General features: G+C 41.8%; 1 pseudogene across 1 annotated transcript; it reads right to left on the bottom strand.

The window, feature by feature from the left end:
- Positions 1–9,574: 9,574 nt before the first annotated feature.
- LOC108317775 lies at positions 9,575–10,431 on the bottom strand (annotated as a pseudogene). Its single transcript, XR_001830885.2, has one exon. The product of XR_001830885.2 is annotated as a histone H2A.Z-like (transcript).
- Between the last annotated feature and the right edge of the window lie 3,017 nt (positions 10,432–13,448).

Here is a 13,448-nt window from a genome sequence, read left to right as displayed (position 1 = left end):
ATAATTGTCTGGGTCTCAGAGGCATTAGCTCACCTGGTTAGACTGTTGGCTATGTAGCCGTCCCCACTTAATGCTGCCTGAGCATTTCTATTTCTTTCAATTTCTACTATTTCTAAAGTATATTTTATCCAGCAATTCTGCTTATAGAAGATGGGATGTCCGCATTTGCTGATTTTGCCATGTTTTAAGAAGGGACTCTGGAAGATTCTTAAAACCTACAGTAAACAAGTCTCAGGAGCTGCTGAAATGTGCAGAATATCAGGAGACCACTGGAAAAAAGAAATGTTTAATAGGTGTGCTGTGTACCCACTGTACTTGATTTATCTCATTCTCCTGAATTCACCTGGAAGTGATGATTCCCCTGGAAGTCATCCAATATTAAATGCACCGTTTCCCACCTTCACATTAACACAGAAAAGCCACTCACTGAAATTTCCAGCATCCTCAGAGCTTAAAGGTAAGTACAGCTGTTCTAAGTAATTTTCATCACTTCTTTTGCACTTTTCACACAAGATAATTCCAAATCACCTTAAAGTTCTTGAGGAAAGGCAGCACCCCATCGTTTTTTTCCCCCTGGCAATTTTGTCAGCATGAGCTGTCTGACACATTTTAAAATTTGGTGTCATATTCCGGGAAGTCAAAAAATCTTTCTGGTTTCCTTCTTGACAGACACAGGGCATTAGGGTGAAAAATGAATTCTTAGGTTGTCTGCCAGGGGTTTCATCAAAAGGGACTAGAGTCAAGTGACATTCCTATAAACAAAATAATGAGACTGCATCTCCAGGGTTTGGTATGACTTTTATGAGACAGTCCGGTTTATTTGAAAGTAGATGGGGTTTCAGATCACTCTGAATTGGGCTTAAGCCCCAGCTTTACCATTTATTAGCCACATTTTTATCCTTAAAAATGGGAATACAGTTGACTTCAAAGGGTGAGAATTAAATGAGAACACATCTAAGAAAATACCCAGCATGAGACCAAACGTAACGAAAGTGTCGTGTTGAAAGAGAAAGTGGGATTACACTTCCAGTTGTAATCAAGTAGCATATATTGGAGTAGCTCATTTACTGAAGACAGCTATAAGATCTGGATTAAAAATAAAATGAAACATGTGAAAGTACTGGAGTCAGAGCAAGGCAGCCAGGACTTAAGGACTTAAGAAAGAAGGAAAGTTCATGTAAATGCCTTGCTACTCACCTCGGGGCACCTGCTGATTCACAGCACGGGAGGTGGGGCTGGGTCTGCAGCTGCCCAAGGCTTATGCCAACTCTGAGGCAGCACAATGGCATGGAATAAGAAGGTAAGATCTTGGAGAGGTAGGAAATACAGGATTGAGGCAGAACTCCTGCTTGCAACTTCCCTTTGAGGTATTGGCTACCTCCCACACTGTGTGTTCATGAAACAAGACACTGAGAGACCAAGATCAAAGGAGCAGTAGGGAGATGAATGCCTGAGCAGAGATTCCCACAGGCTCATGGTGCTGGGAACAGGGAATGTGGAGAGGCCCCAGTGAACACAGAAGACTCCCACTGGGAGCAGGGAAGACTACGCCTTAGGAGTGAGAACTACACCATAGGAGTAAGGCCAACTGGGAAGGCAACCATGCCCAAAACACAGCCTCAACACGGTCAGGATGAACTGCCAGAGACGACCTGCCATCTCTCTCTCAGAAGAAAGAGACATCCTCTCTGGGGGAAGACAGGCCCTACATTTGTGTCTTATGTGATACATGGGTTTTTCATAAAAAATTACTAGACATGTCAAAAAAGGATCAAATGACTAAAAGTCACAGAAAAAGATGGACAATGGAAACAGTCCAGGTACTCAAGTTATCAGATATTGGATTTTATGATTAATATGGTCAAGAAAATAGAGAAAATCATGGATCATTCCACCAGAGAGCTAGAATTTATTGAAAAATGAAATACTCATTTTATACATTAATTGGATAATAACTGAAATTAGAAATTTTTTAAAAAAAGGCAAATCTGTTTTTAGTATGTTAGCAGATTGGGCACAAGAAAATGGATGAAAATGAATTGGAATATTGACCTGGATTATATCATGGAGGAATTTTATATTTTTTAAAAGTAAGAGCTTAGGAGACATGTAAACATGGCGAAATACCTAAAATACATGTTACTGGTGTTATTCCTCAAAAAAGGAAGGCAAAAATAAAGACACTTACACACAAACAAAAACTGAAAAACTGAATTTGCTGACCTTCATTAAAGAAATTAGAATTTAAATGTGAGTTTTTCACAAAGAAGGGAAATTTCTCCTGATGGAAGTCTGGTAGATAGAAAGAAGTGAGGTGCACAGGAAATGATAAATAAATGGATAACTCCAAATGAATATTGACTTTTTGAAACAATAATTCTAATGTCTTATGGGGTTAAAGTGTATGTGGAACTTTGCAACAATATTAACACAACACGTGTGAGATAGGCAAATGATACCAAATTGTTTTTACATTCCTGCATTGTTCTGGGGGCATTGAAGCAATGGTTTAAGACAGGCTATAACATACCAAGAACATATTATTTCATAAATATCAACACATATACATAATGGAAAAACTTAATAAAGAGAAAAAATGGAATAATACACCATATTGGTTAATACAAAGTTAAGAAAATATTACAGAAAAGTTATACAGAATAAAAGAAAAAATGAAATAATTAAAAAAGGGAAATTTAAATGCAAATATATACATTAAATATAAATTTTGTATGTGTCAATGACTCAATTAAATTAATCCAATTAAAAGTCAAAGATCTACACATATATAAACTCAGATTTATAACAAAGGTGATAATACTGCACAGTGAAGAAAGATTAGCTTTTCAACATGTGCTGTTGAATCAAATGGGTATTGATATGGAACAAAACTTACCCCTGAACCATACTCAGAAATGATTCCAGATGTGTTGTCATCTGAATGTGAAAGGTAAAGTAAGTAAGCATATAAAAATAAATAAGTCTTTAGAAGACAATATGGAATAATAACTTTGTGATCTTGTTGTATGCAAAAATTTCTGAAACAAGCACAGAAAGCACCAGCTACAAAGAAAAACACCCAATAGGCTGTAATGTATTAAAGTTAAAAATTGTTTGTTCATCAAAAAGCATCATTAAGTGAATGCAGAAACACAAGCCACAGAGTGGGAAGGGATCTGCAATAGATATTGCTGACAAAGAACACATATTCAGCACACAAAGCAGAACTCCTGCAAGCCAATTAGAAAATGTTAGACATCTTAATTGAAAATAAGCAAAAGTACTTGAATAGGCACATAGTATAGCTAAATAATAAGCCAAAATAAGGTGCATCACTCCATTAGTCACTAGATGAATGTAGATTAAATCTATGAAGCCCCATTGCTCTGAATAAAGTGAAAAAGACAGAAAATGCCAAGTGAAGGTGTGAGAACTCTGTTCCGCCACTGGTGGGATTGGTAATTGACACAGTGACTGTGGCTAATGGTTTGGTACTATGTACCAAAGACGAACATCAATGTAGCTTAACACCCAGGAATTTTATTCTGAGATACATACAGAGACAAAATGTGTATGTGTGTTTATAAAACTGTAGAAAAATTTTAATTGCAATCCTATTTGTAAAAGTCTCAAACTGCATGTTATGAAAAGTTCAATAGAAAGATGCATAAATAAATTGCTGTATACCATACAACAGAACACTACCAGAAAGACAAAAAGCAAACTACTGATTAGCAATAATGTGAATGAATATCACGAACATATGTCGGGTGAAAGGAGAGAGTCACAGAAGACTCAATATTGCGTTATTTCATTTCTATAAATCTCAAAAGCTAGCAAAACTAGTATATGGTGTTAAAAGTAAGAATAGTGAGAGGCCCTGCAGAGAGGCAGTGTCTACGAAGTGGCATGAGAGCTTTGGGTTGCCAAAATATTCTATTTCTTTATCTGTGTGCTGATTATACAGTGATGATCATTTAATGAAAATTTACTGAGTGGTTTAAGATACACATCCATTCCTAAATTATATTTAGTATTTTTTAAAAGACAAACATTGTCAGAAAAATTAAAAAAATAAAACCCAATTATTGGCTGCATTCAAAGCCACACCTTAACTGTAAAGACACAGAAAGATTGAAAGTAAAAGGAAGGAAAAGCATATTCCATACAAACACCAAAAGAATAATGTTATCCCTGCATTAATATCAGACAAAGCAGACTCCAGAGCAAGAAGTATTAATAATGATAAAGAGGGACATTCCATAATGATAAATGCAGCAATTTAACTGGAATATGTAAACATTTTGTATCTGTATTGATCTAAGAGCACAGCCTCAAAGACACAAAGCAAAAATTTACAGCAATAAAGGGACAGGTAGGCAAATCAATAATCATCCTTGAAGATTTTGGCAAACCTCTCTGCTGATTTGATGCACAAACAAAAACAGTAAAGATGTAGAATATTTAAACAACACAATTAGCAAACTTGAAGCAGCTCACCTGGTAGAGCATTCTACCAACAACTTCAGAGTACACATTATAGTCAAGAGATTTCATTATCCTAAATATTTACCAAAGGGACCACATGCTTTGTCATAGAGCTAGGCTTACCAGTCCCTGTGGGACTGTCAAATTCTGTCATATTTTAGGGCCTCATTCAAATTCCATTTTCTAATTACCTTTTTGATTACTGCAGCCTGCTTGGAACTCCTTGTTTCCCGTAGAGAAAAATGGCAGGAAAGAAAAACCCTGACTTAGAAGTAAGGCAGCCTGGCACCCCCTCCCAACTATAGATCCTAATTTGGATTATAGATCCTAATTCCAGAGCCTATTTACTTAGCAGCTTGGCCGAGTGATTCATCTCAGCAGGGCTCAATTCACTCCTCTGTAAAAGGAAAGAAGGACACTTGTTTTGGAGGGCTGGTGGGGACTTGCATGAGATACTGTAAGTAACACTTTTAATCCAGAGCAGATGTTCAGCGGGCAGCAGTACCGTCTTCTGTCCTTCTCCAGACTGTTCAGCATGATCACTAGTTTACCACGTACCTACGCCTCATTTCTTCCACATAAGTGAGTTTCACCTTCCCAACTAAACCTTAAAGGGATAGGGACCAATTCCTATTGCATTCCATGGGTACCTAGCATAAGGCTATGAAATAATGAAAAACCATGTTAACCATAACATGGTCAGGGGAAAGCAGGAGGAGGAGGGGGAGGAGGAGGAGGAAGAGGAGGAAAAGAATGAAAATTCACATTTACTGTGGATATACTCCACTCTGGATTCTGGGCAAATGACTTAACATGCAGTACCTCACCAACCCTTGAATCCTATAATCCCAATTGCACAAGTTAGGCCGCCACCTCCTGAGTAGTGAACTTGCCAAGGGTCACTCCAGTGGATTGATTGAGCCTTTTCTCGCTCAAAAGTCTTGTGCTTAACCTCTGAACTCCACTTCCTCCACCCATTATGGGTACCCAGGATGTATTTACTGCCAAGTTTATAATTCATGTCCTAAAAGGAATGAGGACCACCCACTGGCCAGGGCAAGTTGGGCAGATGGCAGAAAGAGGGAAGAGTGCAGGGTGGTCGGGAAGTGCTGCCGGGGTGTGCCACTCTGGTGCCAGAACCCTCTCACCATTAGCCACATGAGGCAGGCCAAACTCAAAGCCACATAGCCAGGGAACTCTGCCTGACTTCCAGCTACTGCAGAAAAATGGGCAGAGACCTTAGGTTTTTGGATTGCTAATGCTCTCTGAGTGTCTGGGACAATATCTACCCTTCAGCACTTTGTTCAGGGCAGTCATGGCACCTGATGTCTGTAACAGGTTTACTGGCCACTGGTTGCCAACTGTCTGAGTCCAGTGAGATAGAACATCCACATACAAGTTACATGAAGTGGGTTTATCACTCACCCATAGGCAGCAATGGGTAACAGAAGTCTAGCATTTATGACAAGGGCCCCCAAGGCTCAAGAAAGATGCTCAGATGGAGTCTTGCCTGCTTGTGCCCCACCTGCACCATAGCTGAGGGACCTTGGAAAGCAGCCCATACTGGGCTTTATACCCTAAGGAAATGGGACTCACTGGGCTGAAGCATAGCGGGACATTCTGTTCTAGGAGAAATAGGGACAGAGCTTGTACTCTTCCAGCCAGTCTCTCCTCATCTCAGGACATTGTGTTATCAGCACATTCTACAGTTATTCTTGAGAACTGCAAGTGATAAAAAGGGTGTGTTCAAAGGCTACCCAGTGACACAGAGCACCAGCGGAACCTGCACATAACCAGATGGGTGGATTCATCTCCTCTGTAGATGCAAAAGGGCTCTCTAAACTATAGGATTCTGCAGCTGTGAGAGGGTGCTGGTCATCTGGCTCTTGACAGGTAAGGAGAGGAGAGCCAAGAACTAAAGCAGTGCTGGGCTGTGATTCATGTTCTGACTTCCAGCCGATGTGAATCCTTCCTGAGAGTCCTCTGGAGGATGCACGCACCGAGCAGACTTGGAAGGACTGAGGAGGTACTGCAGCCAGCAGCCTGATGCCACTGCTGACTCATTCCTCCTCAAGGTGACCCACGGCTTCCCCAACACAGACACTGGTCTGAGCCCCATCACTGACCAGACCATCGACTGACTCCCTGAAGAAGGCCTTGGCAGGTGGTGGTATCCGATTTGGTTCATGAGTCTATCTTTAAATTCACTCCTGCAACTAAACTGAGAGCACTGTGACGAGAAAAGCCAGCTTTAGTGCTGTCTGCTGCTAAGTATGTTTTTAGGTCACTTGCTCTCCATGGAAAGATAGAATTCTACCCCAGTACTAAAGATATACTGTTTGGATATACTTGAATAAATTTGTAGATCTCTTCTGTTGTAAATATTTTATAACTCAACGGTTGTTTTGGCCCAGCAAACCACTTTATGAGTCTTGCTTGCTGTAATTGCTCTTATTTCAGCTCTTCTAACCAACTTTAAAAGCAGATACTATGCATCCTTTGTACTTCAATAGTCATTTCAGTGGCGCTCCACCCTTAGAAATCTGATGCCCAGGTTGCTAAGTATCCAAAGTGTAGAAAGGTTGACTCATAGATGACAAATAGGTAATAAACAGGTATTGATTTAAACTGTAGCAATTATAAAGATTTATTGCTCCAAGAAGCATATATTGACTATAAAAAGTAAGGTCAAAATTCGACATTGAATTGGCAATAAATATTGATATATACCACAGCAGAAAAGCAGTAGATGTAAATAATGCTCACTGCATGTTGAATCTAAAAATCAATCATTTGCTCTCCAACCTCAGGTTCCCAAGACACATAAAAGATTTGTTAAAACATAGGAATGAAGGTGCCTTGATGTAGAGCCATTTAGACGTCATCTGCATCTGCTACCATGATATTAGGATAACTAATAAAGTATGCACATTCCTGTTGCCACACCAGTGCAGCTGTTTCCAGTTTGATTTCATTCCAGGCACTGAGTCGATTGTAAAACAACATTGTGCAAGAGACCACAATTACTCTAGCTAGCTAGAGGAGACATTACCACCCTTCACTCAGTGGAGACACCTATTGGGTGTTCATAAATGGTGCTTTCAGAACATAAAAGCTTATGTGCATAGACCACGCATCTGGATGGAAAGCAAGGAATATGGTCATCAAAGTTCTGCCATCTGAATTTTCCTTTTCATTCAGATGTCATCATGACTCGAGTCACCTCTAGGTCATAGCACCTAGAACCCTTCATCTCATGGCACACCTATTTCTCTACCATCTCTGTGCCTTTCTGCCTTTCCAAGGCCCACTGAGAGGATCACTGAACACAAAAACTTGCCAGAGTCTAGTTTTTGGGTCACAGTAGTTGACTCTGGTGTCTACAGATGCATTTCAGCAAAGTCATTAAACTACTGAAATTTTATGAAACTTGCATATATATTTACATGCTATATAATTCTCCTTAGAGAGAGTCTGTGGTTCTGGATACACAGAGTCTGTGGTTCCAAGGAGATCTGTGGTCTGAAGGAGGATGAGAACTTACAAACATGTGAATTAAAATGGAAAGAAGGGACAATTGGAAGCATGTCTGAGGTAAGAAAGAGGTTTCCTGTTGTTTTCATAATAGCATTCTCCCGGGACCTCTGTTGCAGCTGCAGCAGGAACCCATATTTGAGCCCACAACATTTGGTACCCTCTTCTGGTTCAATCCTGCCCTTATGGAAACTCCCAGCTCAATCAACACCCAATATTCAGTGCAGTTTATTCTCTCCTCCCCTCCCCCGCCCCCTGCAGATCTCTCCAGGCTCCACCTCAGGCCGCCCTTTCAGCTGGTATGCTGCAGGCCCCACCCCGTCATTGCAGGACAATAGCATCTTGTCTTTCAGTCTCAGTTGGAACAGCACCTCTTTTGGGAACCCTCTGATTATCCTGAGTCGGCTTCTCCATCATGATCCCTGTCATCTGTGTTCATTTCTCTCACGGTTCTGACCACGCTGTCTTATAAGCACTTGCTTTGTCTTTCTCCCTCACTAGACTGCACTCCTGGAAGGCAGCAAGCATCGCTTTCATCCTCATCTCCCCAGCCCCTGAGGGCAGAGTCTCACCCTGCAGAGAAGCTCGGGAGATGTGCATAAAAGGAGCTGCCTGCAGCTGCTGCGACTCTGCCTGTTCCAAGAAGCTGTGCAGCAGTCACTGTCTGTATTGCACCCCGAGGTGCCCTGCCCCCAGGGTGCTTCGCTGTACTGTGTGGTTAATCCTGGCACCCCAGGCAGATGGGAAGCTGCTTGGAAACAGAGACAGTTTTCATGATATCCTACTCAAAAAAACCCCAGCCAATAGAATTCTTTGTGAATGCCTGTGAGGATCAGGGCAGGACCCAGATGGGCACCGGTTAAGGGAAACTGAGCCCCTCTCGCTTTTGCCATATGTCCAGGAGGAGACACTGTCTCTGAGTCTTCACAAAGATGGGATTAAGAGAGAAAACTGAAAATTTTGGAAAGAAATGCTTGAGTTTTAATGCCAGCCATCAAGGATTTAAATGGTCTTTTACTGTCAACCACCTCAGGATTGCAAAAGTGGATGAGGAAGGGGGTCCTGCCACAACCAGTGGGTCCCACCTGGGAAGAGTCCTACTTCCCCAGCCCGAGACTCCTCTCCCTCACCCAGACACAGGTCTGGGGTGCCCCGGGAGGGAATCTCATCACGACATGTGCCTGGGAAGGGGTCTTTGTCTCTGCTTCTCAGAGACTGCATTCTCCTCCCTGAGAGGCAACAGGCAGCCAGGCTGGGGAAGATTCTTTATCCTCTCAAGCAGCACAAGCAGGAAACAGTGAGACCTCCACTGAGAAATGTAAGTACAGTACATCATTAGAGGACATCTAAATAGCTGGAGAAGCAGTCTGTGTTCATGGATCAGGAGGCTAGCGCTGTTTAGATGACGATGCTTTCCAATTGACCTACAGATTCAAGTCGGTCCTCATGCGAATCTCAGCTAACTTCTTTATTGACATTGAGAAGCTGATTCTAAAATTCATATGGACTTGAAAGGGACCCAGAAGAGACAAAGTGTTCTTTTTTTTTGGGGGGGATATGACCTTTATTGAGCTTATCCACCAGAGTGGAAATAATGTGTGTACAAAACCAAATGTTTGTTACTATAACTTCTGCATCACAATTAAAATCCAAACAGTTTTTTAAAAACAGTCAACTCAGTCAAAACCCACTACTTCAGAATCAATAGCTTCTTTGAAGCCACAGTAACACTTAAATATGGTTAAGACTCGAATGCAGAAATTTGGTTGGTTGGAAAGCTAATTAAACTTCCAACTTGCTCAAATAGAATTACAAAAAGGCAAAATTGTGTTTTTCACAGAGATACAGTCCACTGGAATCACCAACACTGGACAGCTGTTAGAGTATTTAGAGTCCTGAGATAACAAGGAATCCAGGCATCCTTTAGACAGTCTTCTGTTGTCCTTTCTTCCCAATCAGAGATTTGTGGATATGTGGAATGACACCACCTCCAGCCATTGTAGCCTTGATGAGAGAATTCAACTCTTCATCTCCACGAATAGCAAGCTGCAAGTGACGAGGGGTAACACGCTTTACCTCTAAGTCTTTTGATGCATTTCCTGCCAGTTCCAGCATCTCTGCGGTGAGGTACTCCAGGATGGCTGCGCTGTACACAGCGGCAGTCGCGCCCGCACGTCCATGACTGGTCGTCCTGGATTTCAGGTGTCGATGAATACGGCCCACTGGGAACTGCAAGCCTGCTCTCTGCGAGCCGGAAACCGCCTTTGTCTTGGCCTTTCAGAGTCCTTCCCAGCCTTACCGCCAGCCATTTCGAATTCTGCTGAAGCTCAAGCAAGCAAGGCAGAGAAAGAGCTAATCAGACCCACGGCGAGATCCCACCACCTACTCCTCTGTCGCACCGCGATCCAAACTGCCGACAAAGTGTTCTTGAAACAAAAAATAAAGTAGGTGTACTCATACTCCCTGATTTCACAACTCACTACAAAGCAACAGAAATCAAGACGATGTGATACTGGCATTAAGAACAGGCATAGAGATAAATGAAATGTCATGGAGAGCGTCCAAAAATAAATCCACACATTTAATAGTCAACTGATTTTTGACAATGGTGTCAAGATCATTCAGTGAGCAGAGAATAATCCTTTGAACGAACGGCACTGGGACAAATGTACACAGCCATACACAAAAGAATGAAGTAGAATCCTTACCTCACTCCATTTAAAAGTTAACTTTAAAAGGAGCAAAGGCCTAAATATAAAAAGCAAAACTATAGAAATCTTGGAAGGAAAAAAAAAGGATTAAATCTTCATGACCTTGGATTTGGCAGTTCAATTCGCAGTAATAAAACAACAAATAATCTAATTAAGGAATGGGCAAAGGATCTGAGTAGACATTTCTGCAGGGAATATGTACAAATGACCAGTGAGCACATGAGAAGATGCTCAGCCCCATTAGTCATCAGAGACACGAACATAAAAAAATCACAGTGAGATACCACTTCATCCACTGGCATGACTAGAACAAAACGTTAGATAGTCATAAGTGTTGGTGATGATGTGGGAAAATCAGAACCCTCATATCCTGCTAGTAGGAAGATAAAAATTGTGCAGCCAACTTGGAAAATGGTTTGGCAGTCCCTCAAATGATTAAGCATAGAATTACCATGGAGCCCAGCAATTCCACTTTTAGGTATATACCCAACAGGGAGAAAACATGGTCACAAAAAACCTTGGCTATTCATAATAGCCAAAAGTCAGAAGCAACACAAATGTCCATCAACTGATGGATGAAGAGACAAAATTTGGTATATTCATACAATGGAATATTATTTGTCTATAAAAAAGAATGTAGCTCTGATACATGCCACATGAATGAACCTTGAAACTTGCTAAATGGAAACAGCCAGTCACCACAGACCACATATTGTACTATTCTATTTATACAAAATGTACAGAACATGGAAATATATAGGGACAGAGAGGAGATCAGTGGTTGCACAGGGCCAGCAGTGGAGTGCAGACCACCTAAGGAAATGATAGCTAAAAGCACAGGGTTTTGATGAAAATATTCTGTAATTGCCTGGGGCGATCATTGCACACATCTGTGAGTATGTTAGAAACCACTGAATTATACAGTTTAAATAGGTAAGTTGTGTGGTATGTTAATCATAATTCAAAATAACTGTTAAAAAGAGGATGGCAAGTCCAGAAAGTTCCAAATTATCTAGCCTGACTGCAGTGCAGGCCACTGTAGCTAGTGCAGAGCACACAGCTGGAGAGAGGGAGGTCCCTGCCACATGCGGAGTTGGAACAACGTTCCCAGGTCGGTGGGGAGCCAGGGGAGGCTTTAGGCTCTAGAATGTTGATATGGCAGATTTCAGGGGTGATAGGAGGAAGAAAAGGCAGGGTGATCCGCTGTTCCCTGGTCAATTGCATTTCCATAGTCCCCAAAACACGACTTGCCCTGCAAATGTGCCCCTTTCTTTCTCCCCATCCCTACCTTCCTCAGCTGGTGAGGCCACTGTTCCCTCCCAGCTCACAGTCCTGTCTTCTTCACTGATCCTGCTAAATATGAACTTCCCTGTGCGGCATTAGTTTATCCATTTATGTTTTCTAAAGAAAAAAGCAATGATTGTTTGATGCCTCAGTGTGGCAGAGAGGCAGGATCATTCTGACTGTACTCTTCTCCATGCCTGCTGACTTCCAGTTAATAAAGCAAATATTCCCCTCAGCTCTGACCTCTTTTCTCTATGACCTGGGGGTGCAAGTTTGGGCAGCCTGAGAAGTAGCACTCCCAGAGTTGGGGAAATGCTTTCTAGGAAGGGATGTGTCGTAGTAATTGGCCACAGCCTCAGCTCTTCAGTGGCCTCCAGGACTGTGCATAAACCTTGCCTCAGCCTTTTATGCCATTATTCAGAAAAAAACACTAACAAAAAAAGGGAATTGGTTTTGTCATGTCCATGTTATAGGGATAACACTGAATCCTCAACTCTGAGTGATAAAAATAATTGACAAACTTTACTACTTTAACTCTCATGAGTAATAATGCATTTGAAACACACCTGTGTTCATCAGGGAACAATAGTGTTGCAATTTGCTAGTGAGAACCTCTCAAAGACGATGCTGACTCCTGCACCTTTGGGCAGCCAAGGGCCAGCGCAGGTGTTGGCAACCCTCAGAGGATGCGAGGAACTGTGGAAGCCGAAAGGACCTTTGCAGGCACTTGGGAGCTGCCGTTATTGCCACCCTCAACGTGCTGTAAAGGGGCATTGAGGTGTTTGTGGGTGCGGCACACCCGAATAATTGCAAACAACATGATATGCTGCTACTAACACCAAATTCTCAGGTTTCTGGAATTACGCCCAACATTGAGCAAAAGCAAGAGTGCAAATTATATTGTGAGAAGGCTTTAATTTCTGACTCTTTAAATAAATATTTAGAATATTGCATAAGGCTTCCATACCACACTGTTCATTTACAACAAAGTGAACTTTTGCCTCCTGCATGGCTGTTTGCAGACGTGGTCCTGGAGAAGGTTCTCGTGGCTGTAGAGAGTCAGTGTTTCAGCCGGAGGAGATTTAACTGTCCTCCAGCCCTGCCCATCTCTACTCTCCAAGACCTCTTTCAGATCTCTCAGGGGTCAGGCTCTGAGCCCAGAGAAGATGGATCCCTGGGTCCAAGCAGGCAATGCTTTTAACCTGAGTTACAGACAAGGTGAGATCAGGTGAGGGGAGGGACAGACTTGCTTGGGTGCAACATTGAAGGGGACACCAAAAACTCGGTACTTGAGATAAATACCACATAATTTAGTGTTCAGAAAATCAGAATAAATAAAAAGTGGTATTGCTTTTTCCCCTTTTGCCTCAAGCTTTCATAGGGCTTGGCATAGCATTGTTTCTGGTCTTGTTACTTAAGATGTTGATATTT

The sequence above is a fragment of the Cebus imitator genome, unplaced genomic scaffold, assembly GCF_001604975.1.
Source record: "Cebus imitator isolate Cc_AM_T3 unplaced genomic scaffold, Cebus_imitator-1.0 Scaffold207, whole genome shotgun sequence".
Taxonomy (NCBI): domain Eukaryota; kingdom Metazoa; phylum Chordata; class Mammalia; order Primates; family Cebidae; genus Cebus; species Cebus imitator.
The sequence above is the reverse complement of the archived record's forward strand: the minus strand, read 5'-3'. Positions and strand labels throughout refer to the sequence as shown.